Consider the following 19,035-nt stretch of genomic DNA (forward strand, 5'->3'; position numbering starts at 1 on the left):
CACATCTATGGATGTTCTTGGTATATTTTTGCTGTACTCTTTCCAGTTTATTCATGCTTGTTTTCTTATAGGGTTTCCATATTGTTATTCCATACTTAAGTTTGGGTGTAATGTAACCAACAAACAATGACTTCATCATTTTTGATTTCCTAGACTAAATATCTTTTTATACAAGCTAAAGTTCTATGTTGTGTCTTTCGGCTTTTCCCGGTTAGGGGTCGCCACAGCGGAACTCCGGTCCGCTAATGATCGGTAGTTGATTTTTACGTGATGAGTTACAACAAAGGTATGCCCATTCACAGATGTCTCTACGCAGAAGAGTCTCTAGCTGAGAATCGAACCGGACAGCGTCTTACTGTGAGGCGACAACGCTACCGCAAGCTATAGTTCTAGAACTATCATTAACCAATTGGTTGATATGATTAGAAAAACTCATAGCTGAATCTACCCATATACTGACATCCTTAAAAAAAGTCTACAGTTTGAATCACTTTGTAATGTATTAAATATTCACCTTTCAATTTATGTCTCATATGCTTAGTTTTTGATGTATTTATCAGCATATTATTCTCCTGTGTCCAAATGGTCAATTTAGACAAGTTATTTTGCAGACATGCCTTAACTGTAACACATGTAATCAGTTTACCCAATTTCAGGTCATCTGCAGATAGACAGTAGAACACCTCAGATGAAATTTATGTCTGAAAGATACAATTTAAACAACTAAGAGCCTAGGACAGAGTGTTGGTGTTATTGAATCTGACCCGTGGTTTTTGTCTACATTGTTCCAAGCTTATTTGTGGTAATGCTTTTACAGTTAGAGGAGTGACTTATAAAATCAAGGGGTATTATAATTGCTGTTCCACAAATATAGTATATTTGTCCTAATGCCTAAAATGCCCTGTCTTCTATGTGGGTAATCAAAATTGTAAGGGTGATTGGCAAATGAATGATTTTTTGCAGGGACAAGCCCTTCCCTCACATCCTATATGGGGGGAGGGCTTCACAGCCTCTTACTTTATTATTCAAAAAGGCTATCATCAATGCTTGTAATATCTCTGGGAAACAGTAATCAACTACAGACACTAAAAAGCTGCCATGTTCTTTTTTCCAGGAAGCTGAAATCCAAGTTAATGTGAAAAACATTATGCACTCAAGCAAAAATAAATTATTCCTGTACAGAGAAGGCAACAGTAGTTACTGACTGTAACTATAGCAGTCTTGTACTCAGCAACAGCATGTAAGCTGCCTTTACTATTATATAAATTCAGTGTTATCAACTACATCAGTGTAGAAATCCAATATTACCAAACACTCATCTTAAAGCATTTAGTCCCATGACATGTTTACCCATTGTGGAACCTCAGATAAGGTTACATACCATTTTTTGAGAGGGGTACTTAGAATGTGCACACAACATTCTGTTTTGTAAAGCTGCAAGGACAACTACAAAATGGGAACAGTTTATTTAAGAGAAAAGTTTATTAGGGACATACCAATGCTACTACAACAATAATAACTTTCAGTGCCTTCAGATACAATTAATTCAGGCATTGATGTACTTATGCCTAACTGTTATCCATAACAAATAGCACAGTACAACTGTTGATATATACTAGGATGCTACAGGTTTGAATAGAAAGCTCTTAAATGTTGCAAGTGTTGGATGACTGAGTCCAAGTGCAAAAATATTGAGAAACATTATGCTATTCCCCTGGCCTGCACAGCTGGAACAGTTTTAGTAGTGCTGATGTAATATTGCTATTGCGTTTCAGTATCCCCCCCCCATGGATGATTAGAACTTTGCTCAGCTGGGCATTCTATTGGTTAAACAGAGAGGCAAACAAATAGCCAGATTGTTGGATGTATAGTATATATATATATATATATATATATATATATATATATATATATATATATATATATATATACAGAGAGAGAGAGAGATAGAGAGATAGATAAATGTACTTTAGGAAATATTGCATTCATGGCTATGTGCATTCATTTTAACTTTACATGAAAAATGATCAGAATTGCTGGGGTCAAGTGCTCGTTGGGCATTCCTAGGGGAAGCTCTTTGGATCTTTAAGCCTTGGCCAAAGTAATGTACTTACATCCCAGCATTTTCCAGAAGATGTATACCCCCTTTTCCTGTGGAATCTTCTCATTTCCCCTTTCTCCAAGTTACTGCCATTCTGCAGTTCACTGCATATTTGGTGGGTGTGAGGCTCAGACTCCCCCCAACAGAAGGATGATTTTACAGTACACTGTTGTAGACAACAATGCAGTATAGCTATGTCACACCCATAGTACTGGGCACTGATTTTGAAAACACCCAAGAGAGTCAGGAATAAGGACAGGAGAGACCTCTGGATTCCTAAAGTATATTAATTATCTGAATCACAGTACCATATTTATGTAAACACCTGCTTACTTTCATGTTGCTGTCAGTGAAAACTGACAGGATATGTGAGGAAACTGTTTTAAATGAAGGGTGGCAGAACTCTGAAAACAAGCTGCTGAATTAAACCAGAAGTGTTAAAAGTACTACTGTTTTGAAATATAATTATGACAAAATGCAGGTATACTTCTCTGCTTAGCATGATAAAGTGTTTATGTATGTGTGGGAAGTACACTCTAGGGCCTTTGGACATCATTAGTACCGGCTACAACTAAGCTTGAAATCTGATTAGACTAGATGGATGCTTAGAGTCTATAGCTTTTGCCATCACTACTTTTCTCTGTGTTACTGCAAATATCTCTTTTGTAGTCAGGCATCTAAAGATTTGTTTAGCAGTGTAATCTTGGATTTTAATCTGTTTCGCTTTATGTTGTGAACCTGCATCATACTGATCGATGAGTCATTCTAACAGAAAACCAGTAGCAGACCGAGCATAAAATAATGTGCTTCCTCTTTCGAAATTATTTTTAGGTTGTAAATGCTTTCAGCATACTCACAAATTATGCCACTTCTGGTTTACAGTGTATTTATTTGTGATAGAAGGTATGCTCAGCTGTGAGGACCCTTGCTTCACATTATTTCCCTGTATGACTCATCTGCATCAAGGAAGGGTAAGTCATTTTCCTTAACAGAAACCACTTCTCTGTGTCTTTGTAAGATACACAGAACCCCTTTGAAGAGGTTGTGTGTGCTTTGTTTTGCAGCTTGACGCTCCTGTCACAGGAAATTGTTAGCATGCAGGCAAGAAGCTACAGTAGTAAGAAGCTGAGTAGTGTGCGTTGCTGCTGGCTTCCTGCCGTTGATCTCAAGGCACTTGTTCATCTCTTGCTGGATTTGATCTTGTTCTGGATACTGGGCTTTGCCAAATAACTGCATGCGTGACCACCTTCTGCCACCGAGGTATGTGCATGACAGTAGGGGGTGTCAAGCTACAAAGAAAATGCTGAAAACTGCTTACATTCCTGTGTAATTTGCAATTTTTCTTGTTCAATAGATTATGTCATCTTTCTTTACATTCACTGAGCTTGATGTGTTATATACAAAGGGTTGTAACATGAGCATAGGTATGACAATGTTTATTATAAAGTTTGTGTTTTGTATGACAGTCCTTTTAGACAAAAGCATTTAACAGCAAACGGAATTTATAATTGTCTGAACTTTCATGAAAAGTGTTGTGATCAAAAAAGCTTGATACACTCAGAACCTTAAACCGAAATCTGTACTGTACTTTAACCAAGAAATGTACAACCTGCCCTGTCACAGCACAGGCACGAATCTGACATATAGCAGGGCAAACCCAGAACAGCAGTCTTGTCTAGTCCAGCACTCTGATTGGGCAGAAGTAGTATACAGCAAAATAGGCAATTATCTGATTAGTGTTTGCTGAATGGATTTCCTCCTGGGAAAGACAGCAGTCACTACTCAGCCTGGTAAGAAAGGTTAGGGGAGGGGAGTCAACAAATACACTGAAGTTATATTGGTATGAATTCATATACAGCTAAAGAATTTATATTCCTTTCTTTCTCATTCCAACTTTTTTCTGTACAACCCGATTATTCTGACCCCTTCTTCGTATGACCACAAAGAAGAGATGTATCCTTCAAGGTTTAGTACTCCTTACATGATGTTTCTAAGAAATAAATACATCTCTGGAAAAGTAGTGCCAGATGCTATTGCACTGTTCCCCAAATATGAAATACACATTCATGGAGGTCAGGGGTAACTGGACACAGCTAAAAATTGCCTGTTTAACTTGTGGGTTTCAGCCAGTTAGTCAAATTATGATTTTGTCCAGAGGATCACTGCAAGGGGGGAGTAATATTCCCTTACCTCCAAGGCACCCTGACCTTGGAACTGATAATACTGACACAGCAGGCATGCTTCACAGGATAGTAGTCACTTTGTTTGCCTTCATTCAAATATCCTACATCTGTTCCTCGATAAAGGAAGAGGAAGATGGGCTTGAATCCTACCAGAATGTTCCTGTGAAATAATAATGGCAAAACATTAAACTTGGCTTTTACGGGCCTTTCTTGGGAAGGACTGGAGCCTCAAGGTGTATAAGTGTCAGTGCATGTATAAAGCAAATCTTTTAATTTCCACTTAAAATGACTGCGAGTGCTGAGCTGTTTAAGAGTGTTAAAACTGACATTGCTATATTTTTGCTCAGAGTCTAACTTCCCTGGTACCCCCAACCTAGCAGAACAGAAGGAGCTTCTAGCCCATTCTGTATCTCCTTCCACATTTTCCCATTTATCTTCTTTTCACAAACTGTAATGGCTGATAAGAGAAAGGAGACAGTCGGCATAATACATGGAAAGTAAAAAGAGATTTTACATAAGAAATCCATTATTTTCTTAGACCTCAATGATCGGCTCTAACCTATAGACACTACTTGTGTGAACAACAGCATTTCAGAGTGAGGCATGTTCTGCCATAATGGTAAGGAAGTGGGGAGCTGCACAGCAGGATCAGGCCTACTGGGATGTCACTGTAGTACAGCTGGTCCAAACCCATCAATGAACCTGACAGCTCTGGGTTCTAGACTAGTTCCAAGTGAGCCCATACCTGAAAAGTACTGACATGTCACTGCAGCATTTTTTGGGAAGGGACACCACAATGGTGACATGTCATTTTCTGGAGACATGCTGTTAGAAATTATGTCCCTCTACAAGTTCTGGTGCTCATGCTGTCAAGCTGTGTATCTAGATGTAAGTATATAAACCAAACAGGATGAGATTTTCATCTACGTATGGGTGAGGCTGTGCATAATGGTTGCATCAATACATCCATTTGCTTCACTATCTTTCACACTGTATTTCTAGTAATATGTTCTCTAGATGATGCTGTGGTTAGTATTACTGTATTCATTCCAGGCTCCCACAAACCAAAATATGTTGCTTAGGTTGGTTAGCTATTCTATTAAATTGTTTATTATATATTCTAGAGCACATCTCCTCTGTTAAGGCCCCTTTGGTTTATTGGGACTAATCCAGTTTAGAAAATGAAATAAATACTAACATTGCATTAAATCTGTACCGTATATGTTTTAGATCAAACACATGAACATTCATTGCCTTGGTAGGTACATTTATTAAGGTGTTTAAATGTCTTTCAGTAAAGCAGTATTTCTTTATATATTTTATTCCACATTATACAGTAAGAGTTCTTAGTTTTTTGGATGAAATGGGCTCTTCTGCACCATGTTCACATCATAACTATATGCTGTAAATCATCGTGTACCTCATTTTCCAACTCTTATACTGCAGAAGCAAAAACATACCAGCAATTTGTACTTCATCGATGAGTTTTTAAATGAGATTTAAAGGGAATTAAGATCTTGTGATGAGATAAGTTAGCTTTATTGACATAGTGGGAAAAAGCTCTGACTATAACTCAGATGACCACTGTACAAGCTGGCATGAAGGGAAGGAAAGAGTAACATGGCTTTGCTAGCTTACCTGTCCTTAGAGAAGGGGGCAGACTATATGCCTAGGTACTTATTTCCACTATGGAATTCCCCAGTGGAGACCAGAGACCCAACAGGAGCCCTGGCTTCAAAGCGGGCAGGGCAGTCTTGAGGAGTTATATCATCTGCAGAAGCGAATGGCATATTCTAGTTGCTATGCCCATTATGTGTCAGACCCTGGATTAATTACAGGCACATGTGGGGAGGTTAAGGGTTAATGTTACAAAGCCCCCAGGCTTCAGATGGGTGATATCTGTGCTGTCCACTTTCTGGGAGAAGGCAGTATGAGGCAGCAGAGTGAGAGAAGAACTTTATGGTCACCGAGGTCACTGAGGTAGGAGAGGAAATGAGAAGAACAAAAGAAGATCTTAGGATGAGAAATGTGTGGACGTAGAAAAGGATCAACAGACGTCTTAATTACACAGTCCGCCAAATGTGCAGCTTAGCGAAATGAAATACAAAAGGAATAAAAGGATAAAAGGACAAATTTTGATGGAGGACACGTTTCCATTTATCCTGATGCTTCCTACTATTATATTCTAATTCAGAGGCAGGCTGCATTTTCTTGGGGGTGAGAATGGTTTGTTAGATTATAAAGTAAATGATTTTCAGTTCTCATAACACCACAGTACTGCATCAGCTTGAATTGAGATTATAACAATAATGGGATGAGGGTTGCAAAGGCAATGTTTGCTCTCCTGAAACAAAACAAATATGAGGTGTAACAAGCTATATTTTGGTAAACTCTGAAATCAATAGGTTCTTCGAATTGGGGGTCTGTGAGTAAATGGCTTCTCCTAGATGCAAAATATGTTCATTTCACTGAAATGACGTCAAATAGCTTTGAAGTAACATTCAAAAGCTCCGTATGAGGTGTTAATGTGTGTGGAGCAGATGTCATTGAGTGATACATAATTTCTAACTGCAGTTAAGAATAAGTGATCTTCCTACAATGTCAAACAACCTCCTCCATCAAAACCCAGTTTTCTAAAGGCAAGAAAAGCCAAGTGGCCTAATTCTCATGTACAGGGCTATACATATAAACATTTTTGTTCAGAGGTAACTTATTTCTACAATTTTTTTCATTTGTTACATAACTGAGCAGTTGTAATAGGCAGATTTATTACATATTTTTCAGAAAAGAATTAGGAAATGTGCACTTTAAAGAGAAAATGCAAAGCAGTACAGCATGGTATAATAAGATAATGCGCTTCAAAACGTACAGTGTAACATATATCGATACAGCAACAGAAGAGCAGTGGTACTAGCAGGCAGTAAATGGTGTAGGGACATTAAAGCCACTTATTCATAGCAGAAACTTCAGACACAAGTACAATGTACTGCATTAGGTTAAACTGTAATTTAACATTTGTTCAACAGAAATGAAAAATCAAATTGCATAATTGTTTTTTAAAATATATATATTTTTAATGGGCCGTCTGTAGACTATAAAAAGGAAAGGAACAGTAAGTGAAAATGGAAGCCTTACACAAAGGTAATGTTTTAATATGCTCATAAAGTGAATAATGATCATAGGTAAGGGCCAGGTTATGTTTAGAAATGAATGCAAAAACAAAACAGATCACAAAGGACATGAGTACAATGGGGATAATTTGTTGATTCCTTCAGCTTTAACAAGGCTGAGTCCAGCTTTCCCTGTGTGTCTTACAGGACACATGGTTACTACTGTCCAAGAATACTTTGAGACAATCCTTAACGCAAAGCTGCAGCTGCCAATACAACACTGAAGGGACCTAGGAAGTCCATTCTAAAGGTTTATACAAGCCCTAGTGAACTATGGAAACACTACAGAAAGCTAACTAATAAACCTGCATGCAGCAAACTCTGTAGATGCTCATAGGTTCCCAGTCTAGTGCAGTGTGTTGCCTTTGAATTACAATGCAGGTTATTTATTTACAACACACAGACATCAAACTTTGTATGGATCAATGTGAATACTGCAGAGTCATCATGTAAGAACATTCCATTTAGCCAGTGTCTGTGCTGAGACGGTAGTGCAATGGTGAAGTCATGCAGGTGGAACCAAGAGGCACTGGAATAGGAACTGCGATCTACATTTACTTATTTAAGTTTACCAACCAGGTTAAAACACTGATCCATGATGATCTATTTCAGGATTAGCCAGGAAAACATAAAAAAGAGGTAATTATAGTTGAGTGAGTTTAATACAATGGTTTGAAAGCATGCAAAGCATGCAATAAATTGAATTTAATCATACAGCAAAACAAAAATAAGCTAAGTGCAGGCAACTAAATATAATACAATGGTTTGAAAGCATGCAAAATGTACAATAACATGCAGCATAACATTACATCCAATGAGATGACACATGGAGAGGGGTCAAATATAAGCATGCTTAATTATGGAATAGAGGGTAATAATGTGAAAGGGTAGGAGGGAGATGAAAGACTAAAGAGTTTAGTGGGTACTACTGGAAAAGGATTAGTTAACTACTCCAGGACAGAGAAGGTCTGGTAAACTAATATGTGGCAGATATGAAAGAAGATAACTTGGTTTTGACAGTGAGATGGATTTTGCTCACTGAGTTTGAATATGGTAAGTGTTGTTGAATTCTCCTTAAGGAAGGTGCCAAGGGCAGCATTACATTTCATAAGAAAAGAAAGAGATGTAATAAGTGCAGGGATAGAGTTCTGACTCAAGAATCATTAAAAAAGAAGGTCTCACTGCCACTTAGAAGGAAACAAGAAGAGACATTCAAGGATAGTTGCAACACTGAGGAAAAGTAAAGTTTTATTCTACACAGGGAAATGAAAACTAAAAATGACAAATAGCAGTAATGTTGAAATTAGAGTTTAGTCCTGTCCCACGATGGTCAAAAGAGAGGGAGTTATCAACCCAAGTTCCTGAATCCTTGATTACATTTTGATTTTGCAGTGATGTGTTGCCTGTGCAGTATGATAAGAGGAGAGCTTGGCTACCAAACGTAATGGTACTACACCTTTTAGCATTTAGCTACCAAACGTAATGATGCTACGCCTTTTACCATTTAGCTACCAAAAGTAATGATGCTATGCCTTTTAGCATTTAGCTGCCAAACATAATGATACTATGCCTTTTAGCATTTAGCTACTAAAAGTAACGGTACTATGCCTTTTAGCATTTAACTACCAAAAGTAATGGTACTATGCCCTTTAGCATTTAACTACCAAAAGTAATGGTACTATGCCTTTTAGCATTTAGCTACCAAACGTAATGATGCTATGCCTTTTAGCATTTAGCTACCAAACGTAATGGTACTTTTTTTTTTAGCATATAGCTACCAAAAGTAATTGTACTATGCCTTTTAGCATTTAGCTACCAAACATAATGATACTACGCCTTTTAGCATTTAGCTACCAAAAGTAATGGTACTATGCCTTTTAGCATTTAGCTACCAAACATAATGATACTACGCCTTTTAGCATTTAGCTACCAAAAGTAATGGTACTATGCCTTTTAGCATTAAGCTACCAAATGTAATGATACTACGCCTTTTAGCATTTAGCTACCAAAAGTAATGGTACTATGCCTTTTAGCATTTAGCTACCAAACATAATGATACTACGCCTTTTAGCATTTAGCTACCAAAAGTAATGGTACTATGCCTTTTAGCATTTAGCTACCAAACATAATGATACTACGCCTTTTAGCATTTAGCTACCAAAAGTAATGGTACTATGCCTTTTAGCATTAAGCTACCAAATGTAATGATACTACGCCTTTTAGCATTTAGCTACCAAAAGTAATGGTACTATGCCTTTTAGCATTTAGCTACCAAAAGTAATGGTACTATGCCTTTTAGCATTAAGCTACCAAATGTAATGATACTACGCCTTTTAGCATTTAGCTACCAAACGTAATGATACTACGCCTTTTAGCATTTAGCTACCAAACGTAATGGTACTATTTCTTTTAGCATTTAGCTACCAAAAGTAATGGTACTATGCTTTTTAGCATTTAGCTACCAAACGTAATGATACTACGCCTTTTAGCATTTAGCTACCAAACGTAATGGTACTATTTCTTTTAGCATTTAGCTACCAAAAGTAATGGTACTATGCCTTTTAACATTTAGCTACCAAACATAATGATACTACGCCTTTTAGCATTTAGCTACCAAAAGTAATGGTACTATGCCTTTTAGCATTTAGCTACCAAACATAATGATACTATGCCTTTTAGCATTAAGCTACCAAAAGTAATGGTACTATGCCTTTTAGCATTTAGCTACCAAAAGTAATGGTACTATGCCTTTTAGCATTTAGCTACCAAACATAATGATACTACACCTTTTAGCATTTAGCTACCAAAAGTAATGGTACTATACCTTTTAGCATTTAGCTACCAAATGTAATGATACTACACCTTTTAGCATTTAGCTACCAAAAGTAATGGTACTATGCCTTTTAGCATTTAGCTACCAAACGTAATGATACTACGCCTTTCAGCATTTAGCTACCAAATGTAATGGTACTATTTCTTTTAGCATTTAGCTACCAAAAGTAATGGTACTATGCTTTTTAGCATTTAGCTACCAAACGTAATGATACTACACCTTTTAGCATTTAGCTACCAAATGTAATGGTACTATTTCTTTTAGCATTTAGCTACCAAAAGTAATGGTACTATGCCTTTTAGCATTTAGCTACCAAACATAATGATACTACGCCTTTTAGCATTTAGCTACCAAAAGTAATGGTACTATGCCTTTTAGCATTTAGCTACCAAACGCAATGATACTACGCCTTTTAGCATTTAGCTACCAAAAGTAATGGTACTATGCCTTTTAGAATTTAGCTACCAAACGTAATGATACTATGCCTTTTAGCATTTAGCTACCAAAAGTAATGGTACTATGCCTTTTAGCATTTAGCTACCAAACATAATGGTACTATGCCTTCTAGCATTTAGCTACCAAACGTAATGGTACTATGCCTTTTAGCATTTAGCTACCAAAAGTAATGGTACTATTCCTTTTAGCATTTAGCTACCAAAAGTAATGGTACTATGCCTTTTAGCATTTAGCTACCAAACATAATGATACTACGCCTTTTAGCATTTAGCTACCAAAAGTAATGGTACTATGCCTTTTAGCATTTAGCTACCAAACGTAATGATACTACGCCTTTTAGCATTTAGCAACCAAATATAATGGTACTATTTCTTTTAGCATTTAGCTACCAAATGTAATGGTACTATTTCTTTTAGCATTTAGCTACCAAAAGTAATGGTACTATGCTTTTTAGCATTTAGCGACCAAAAGTAATGGTACTACGCTTTCTAGCATTTAGCTACCAAAAGTAATGGTACTACGCTTTCTAGCATTTAGCTACTAAAAGTAATGGTACTATGCTTTCTAGCATTTAACTAACAGAAGTAATGGTACTACATGTTTTAGCATTTAGCTTGAACTCATTTTTAGTACATCAAGAGTTTACTAGGAAGTGTTCATTTGGGTATCAGAAGGTGACTTAACAGCAATCCCTAGTTGCAGTCATCTGCAGACTTTGTTAGCCAATTGTCTTGGCTCTCTGCTTCTAGATTTGACAAGTAAATATCAAAAAGAAGATGTCAGAACACTGTGTTTTTAGAGAGGCACCGCTAGTCACTTTAATACATTGTGATGAGGCACCTGCAACTTGCACTGTGTAGGTTCTGCCTTTCATTCATTTTGCTATCCATCTTACCACAGATGGGTTGATTTTTAAAGCATTTTGCTTTTGTATGATGGCAGCATGGGAAAGGGTGTTGAAGACCTTGGCCAGGTCAAGATGTGCCATGTAGACTGCATGATCGCCATCTACAGTCTCTGTAAGCCTTTCAAAGAAGTTTACCAGATTCAGTAGACAGGATCTACCTTTCACAAAGCCAAACTGTTGCAGGTCATGTCTAATATGATTCTTGATACTATTGTTTATGAGGTCATGTATAATATATTCCATGTCTTTGCAGATGAGGTTTTAAGGCTGATAGGTCTGTAGTTACCCAGATCAGTTGTAAAGCTAGCCTTATGAAGGGGCATCACCACTGCAGTGCTCTATTCAATACCAGTAGCTAAATGTAGATTAAACAGTTTTGGGTGTATGTCTGCAAGCATGTTTAACCATTTCAGTTAAGGAAGTAGATATATTGACATATCCCATGGAGGAAGTATTTTTAGTCTTGGTTAGTATTTTCAGTAAATAATCATTAGAGATAACTAGGGAAGTAAAGGGCTCAGATATTTCAAGGGTTTGGATAAAAGCCTCAGCAGTGAAGTTGCCACTAAATTGATTTTCAAGGATATTGGCAATGTCTGTTGTGTCAGAATAGGAGATGTCATTCTGAATAAGTTCAGAGCAATTTAAAGTATCATTTCTAAGTTTTCTAACATAGCTAAAGAAGGATTTATAATTATCTATGGCTTCAGTGGACATCTTTAGTTGACCTGCTAGTGTTCTTCAGGGTTTTTTTAAGCTTTTGCTATTATCCTTGTGAATTAGGGGTTTTGGTCCACTATATCATTTAAGGAGTTCCTTTTGCTGCACAATGTATTTATGACAGTGGACCAGCAACTTTAACGGCCAAAGCAGAGCTAGCCATTGTCACTGAGGCATGGTGCAAACAGACATGGCTAGAATAACATTATACAAGAGCCCAACTGCTTAGACAAGAGAGCAGCAAAAAAGAAAAAGTAGGAATCCTTTTTATTTTGGAGGCAGAAGGCAGAATTTACACTGCTGAGGTACAGGTATTCAAGGGTCACCTTGGAAACTGGAAAGCCCATCAAAATGAGGAAATGCACAAGACAGAAAGACAAAGAGAATACTTTTTGAAGCCATGCGCAGACTATGCATAGAAAAAAAACGTGTTTAACTTTCTCTCATAAAAACTAATGTCTTTCGGCTTTTCCCAGTTAGGGGTCACCACAGCAGAACTCTGGTCTACTAATGATTGGCAGTGAATATTTACGGTGCCGAGTTGCCAGCCCGACCCCCAACCTTTAAAGAAGACACACCCATTCACGTACACACCTATCTGCATGTCTTTAAACGTCACCCATGCCAAGTTAAAAATTCCTGCCTCAAACATCTAATGACATCCTTACAGAATTACATGGCCTTTCCATCTGCTGTTTATTTATTAGACAGACTTGATACATGTGATGAAGCATTTTTTATGATTTTCTCTGTGTTTTTCTATATATCATGCTGCCTGGAAGCTAGGTCTATCACAAGATGTTACAACAGCACCTTGAAGTCAGGCTGTCTAAAATATATATGAACAATTATTTGATAGTTTGATGGCTTGGCTACCATCACTCTGATCCAAAGCATACTGTCTTGCTTTGCTTTTAGAAACCTGGTCTACATTTGGGAGCACTGGATTTAAAAACAATTCTTTAAATCTGGTCTACTACCATAAATTGAGTGTTACTAATGAATGTTTGTGGCATATATGCTCACTACTAGGGCTGAGGCAGGAATTTTTAACTTGGCATGGGTGACGTTTAAAGACATGCAGGTAGGTGTGTGCGTGAATGGGTGTGTCTTCTTTGAAGGTTGGGGGTCGGGCTGGTAACTCGGCACCGTAAATATTCACTGCCAATCATTAGCAGAGCAGAGTCCTGCTGTGGTGACCCCTAACTAGGAAAAGCCGAAAGACATTAGTTTTTATGAGAGAAAGTTAAACACATTTTTTTCTATGCATAGTCTGCACATGGCTTCAAAAGGTATTCTCTTTGTCTTTCTGTCTTGTGCATTTCCTCATTATGATAGGCTTTCCAGTTTCCAAGGTGACCCTTGAATGCCTGTACCTCAGCAGTGTAAATTCTGCCTTCTGCCTCCAAAATAAAAAGGATTCCTACTTTTTCTTTTTTGCTGCTCTCTTGTCTAAGCAGTTGGGCTCTTGTATAATGTTATTCTAGCCATGTCTGTTTGCCCCATGCCTCAGTGACAATGGCTAGCTCTGCTTTGGCCGTTAAAGTTGCTGGTCTAATTGATTTCTAATTCTGTGGACGTTTGCTGTCTCTGTGCTCTCAGCTCCCCCTAATCTCCTGCTCATCTTCATAATGTTGTACTGGCTCACTACATTTACAACCCTCTCATTATTCCTGGGGTGCAGAGGAACCAGTGTTCCTTTTTTCATTTTATATTCCCATCAATGCCACTTATTTTTGCTGCCTAAAGTGTTGCTATTTTAAGACCTATTGATAGGAAGTCTGTAGTACTCTCCTACCCCTTTGCTATCAATATTAATTAAAAACGTTGGTTTTGAAGCTGTTGATATTAATTTAATTATGCAAAGTTTGCCATATATGAGTAAGTTCATTTCCTAGAAGTCTTCCAAACTTTCCAAGAGTTGAACCATTTTCTAGGTAATTACCTCTGCAGCCTTGTATTTAACACATCAAGACGTTTTTTCTAAGCCTATTTATGTTTCTTCATTTGTTTCACACAGAAAACTCCTTCACAAGCCACTAATGGCATTTTATTTTCACTCCCACTCTCAGTTGACCATCAGCCCCCTTCTAGTCAATTGTCCCTTTAATTCCACACCACTGGGGCGAGGGTCATCGAAGAGCAGCTGCCGGAACATCATTCAGTCAGTCATCAGGGATGGTTTTAGCCTTTTTCTGTTTTTGTAACCCTGCCCCTTGCCTGGTGAGGCCCTGGCGAGGAATATGGTATGGGCTAACTGTGGAGGAAGTCCCTTTACTTCTCCAAGCTTACCTCTTAACTGTACCACTTTTGTTGGTACTCTTTCACTTTTAATCTTGACTCAGCCCCTTTCATGAGGTTCAACTTGCAACTGAACAGATGCAATTTACTATAAAGCTTTTGATTTACAATATATATATTTTTTACTGTGCTGCATCATAGCTGGCTCATCACACTGGCTGATGTGACTGGATTAGCTGGCAAAATAATAGCAGAAAAAAGTAAGAGCTTGAGAATAAAGAAACTGCATGGGTGTAGTAAGAAATAAAACAGCAAGCTGGTTACACCGAGTGAGTGAATCACGTACTAAACTCTAGTCTAAACCCTAAATAAATGGAATGTTTCACTGCTTTTTGTCTTCGAATTACTGTGCACTGATGATGATGAATAACAGTATGTGTACTTATGATAATGATCACTTACATCTGATTACTTTGATGTATTTAAAAGAAAGGAATGGATTTCATGTGGGCCTCTTGGAAGAAGAATGTGGTTGAATGGCAGAGGAGCCTGACTTGCATGCGCACCTTCATTATTTCATTAAGTAAATTTGAACAGTCCACTCATGAAATCTTACTCCTCATTGCTTTAAATATTTTAGATAAGAGTGAAAAACCTATCAATGCTTAAACAAGCTGCATAGCATTTTCTTAATTAGGAAGTTAAAGTTTTTTTCCTCTTTTTTTTGGGGGGAGGAGTTACATATGAAGTTCAAACAAAAGACATTTCTTAACTGGTTATCTACTAAACACAGCGTTGGGTTACTCTGCTGCTGAGAGAGACCTACTAATAGGTCTGCATGCATTTGCCAATTGTGCCATAATGACTATAACATTTGCTAGGTAACTGCTAGGTAGGTAGTATGTGCTATCTGTGGAAGAACAAAAAAAAGCACATGTGACTATATGAATGATAGTTGGTATGCTCAAAAAGCTGAACTCTCCCCTTAATACTGCTTGTCTCCTTTCAGCAGTCAACATTGAAATAATGTTTGTTTTAGTACTATCATTCCAAAGCACAAGGGTAAAGTGTCTTTCTTATAATGTTTCCAAGCTGTCTTAGCATCTGTTATTATTGCTTTTATTTCATAGATGATTGCTTTCTTCTCCTTATTCTAAGGAACACAAAACTGCTGTATCTATATCCTAGTATAGTATACATAAGTATAGCCCTCTGGCAGTAGGAGTGTTACTGAGTCTGAAGTTAGCTAAAAAATTTAATTTCTGATAACCTAATGTAAGTATGTCCTCTATGCTGTGCATCAATTTGAATTTTGTTTTGTAGACAGAAATGTTTTTTCACAGTTCTGGAAAGATATTAATCACTTATCTAATAGGTTTTACTCTTATGCATTGTGAACTTGCATGTGCCTTCAGTATAAATGAATTAAAGAGGTCACTGTGTACCAATTCTGGCATTCTTTGTTTGCAGTATACAGAACCGGGGGAAGAGATTTGGGGTTTCTGTGTTCCAGTGACAAATGCATTTTTCAGGAAAATAGTGTGAATGAGTAATTGCTAAGTGGGTTATAGCCCATGATTATTGATACTGTTTCCTGATTTTTTTCAAATTTCTATTGGGTATAAAACTCACTGTCTGCATGCATGCTATAGGGTACCTTGCAATGATTTTAACAAAGACAGCAAATGGTGATGATTTTAAGTAACTGAAGGAAAAAGTGTCATTTTGGGAAGGTAATATTTTAGATCTAGTTGTGGTTACTTTGATTGCGATCCCGCCATGTATCATCAGTATAGACAAGCCCAAGAAATTCAAACTCACGCTAAAAAAACTACCTCTATAATTCCCGGAGATGCCTGTGTTCGACCTAATATCTGTAAGCACACCCTCCTATATCTTGTTTCCCTCTCTCCTTTCATCCTTCCACCCACACTCTTGCATCCTACAAATTTCATTACTCTCTGCTCATCCCACTAATCCTTCAGCTTTAGTATACCATCCACTAACAGCTATCTACCTTTTCACTTCTAAACTACGGAATATAACACAACACATAACCTCCTAGTAACAAGCTCCTCCTTTTAACTTTTTACTTCCGCTATTACCCACCCCACTCTTTGAAGTGTTTTTATTACCCTTCCTCTTCAAATACATAAAATGTTTGTATGAGTCTATTGTAGTGGCTGTTATATACTTTGTAACAGTTATCCAAATGTAAAAGTATTTATACACATTCTTCTACTACATAATACTGCTTCTAAAACTATGTAAAGATGTCATGTATTTTTGATGATATATTAATTTTTGATGATATATTTACAGCTATTGTCTTAATTTTACTGCTGGAGCTTTTCTCCCCAGGCCTCCACTGAAAATGGGTTTCTGACCCAGTCGGACTTTCCTGGTCACCAAATGTCAATCACTAAATAAATAAATGAATAATAAATAATGAGTCTTGGATCATTTGCTAGACAGAGAAAGTCATAGAGCACTTGAACAGTGAGAAAAATCTTGAGTAAAATTATAAAGAGAAGGAAGATTTTTCTGCTGTGCTGTCATCTCATAATAAAAGAATCATAATATGCTTATATTTTTGGGTCATTTTGTCTGTCTAACTTTGTTATAGTTGTGGTTCTGAGTAGTATCCCACAATATCCCTGGAAGTGGGAAGAGATGGGTTATATTCAGTAAGATCCCCTCACAAGATTAAAAACTCAAAAGACTGAAAAATCAAAATATCTAAAACTCAAAATATCAAAAATGGAATTTGCCCTTTCTCCAGTGGTGTGTGATCTTGGAGATGGTATATATAATTAGCAGGGCATGTGGGGGCACAGCCCCCCACATGAGGGGTGCAGAGGGCTTGCCCACTACATTAAAAATATTTTTGATATTTTGAATTTTAGATATTTCTATTTTTAGTCTTTTGAACTTTCGATCTTCTGACATAGACCCATTCAGTATCCAAATTTAATGCTAATTATGTGCCCAGATTTTTGGCTAGATGCACCTAATTTTCAAGAAACTTTGTACCCATTTTTAATGTCTGTTGGTTGTGAGGTATATCTCCAAGTTGCCCTACCTCTACCTCCAAAGTATAGACAGTGGTTTCCTCAGTCTCTTGTCTTACTTCTGTAGTGCGAGGGCTACTAAATGAACCTGGACAACTGGGTCTTAGTCAAGTCTCCATCACTATGCACCACATAACCAGGCAACTTCACTTTGTCTGACACATATGAAGCATATGACTGATGTATATACAAGTTTCTGATATCAGATATTAGTGTCAACTCTTACAAAGGATTCTCTAGCAATGTTTGCATCTTGTTAATTTTTGTTCTACTCTTTGAAGAGATGTTTCTGTTGAAGTTTGTCTCACTCAGTAATCTGGCTTGGCATGCATCTCAATGTAGCTCTGCCATTTATTATTTGGTGCAGTTGTATGCCATATTTGCAGCTGGAGCAGTTTTTTTTTTCTTTTGGATTTAACACTAACAAGCAAATGGGTAGTCATCAAGGCAGAACTGTGTGTGCTCACAAAGTGCACCTTGTTTGTGATAAAAACAGAACTGTGACAGATTAACATACAGTTTCTTTCTATCCTATTAAACAGATATAGTACTGCTCCATTTTCAGGGTATACTTGCTTTTTAAACAATTTACAATGTCTGTTTAGCTGAGTCTTTGACAACAATAACAATGCATTAATGAACAGTTTATGATTTTTTATCATCGTTGTTTACTTGATGACACATTAACAAGCATTATTAACTTTCATTTCTTTTAGTCTTTATTTATTTGATGAGGTAGACAACTTGGTTCAAACTGCCTATACTGAGTACCTCAGAGAGGCCCAGTGCACAAGCCAGAAAAAAAAAAAGACTTTAAGGCAACCCAATACAACTTGCTGAGTAGCTCTGTGACGTTGCACTGCAAGCTGACAATTTCAGAATACAAGTGGTTTTATACGTAAATGAAGTGCATGGAAAACACAGCTGCTATGTAGCTGCAGCAGACATCACAACTCTTTTTTTTTTTTTTTGGTGGGGGGGGGGGGTGATATTACTATCAGGCCATATGCCAAGGTCTCCTTTTGGTCAATCATTTAGTAGTATACCAATGCAATATCAGGCTGCTGGGGCATGAGCACAAAGACTGAATCACAATTACACTAAACCACTTTACAGCTAAATGTAGCCTGCCTAAATGCAGTATTACTTCTTCATAAAAACTTCATTAGGAGTCTTCTTTTTGATCAGCAGGTTTTGTGTAACTGGAAATTATGTAGCTTGACTGGTTTTATGAATCCTAAACTTTAGTCATTTAAGAAACTTTAATAACACTCGTGAAAATTTGTAGCTACTAGAGTGGAACACATGAACATCAATAATTAGCCAATGCCTTGAGTAAGTCAAAATCAATCT

General features: G+C 37.2%; 1 protein-coding gene across 3 annotated transcripts in view; it reads left to right on the plus strand.

The window, feature by feature from the left end:
• The window catches only part of ZNF831 (zinc finger protein 831), a 1,505,884-nt gene that overhangs the window by 353,543 nt on the left and 1,133,306 nt on the right, over positions 1–19,035 (plus strand). The window contains exons 1-2 of one of the 3 annotated variants that reach the window (XM_044089984.1): positions 2,921–3,072; positions 3,166–3,361. The exons of the other annotated variants lie outside the window; for them this stretch is intronic. The gene's annotated coding sequence lies outside the window, so the exon portion shown is untranslated. Of the gene's footprint in view, positions 1–2,920; positions 3,073–3,165; positions 3,362–19,035 lie in introns of those variants that run through there. 3 annotated transcript variants of the gene reach the window in all.

The sequence above is a fragment of the Protopterus annectens genome, chromosome 12.part0, assembly GCF_019279795.1.
Source record: "Protopterus annectens isolate FY-2018-M chromosome 12.part0, PAN1.0, whole genome shotgun sequence".
Lineage (NCBI taxonomy): Eukaryota > Metazoa > Chordata > Ceratodontiformes > Protopteridae > Protopterus > Protopterus annectens.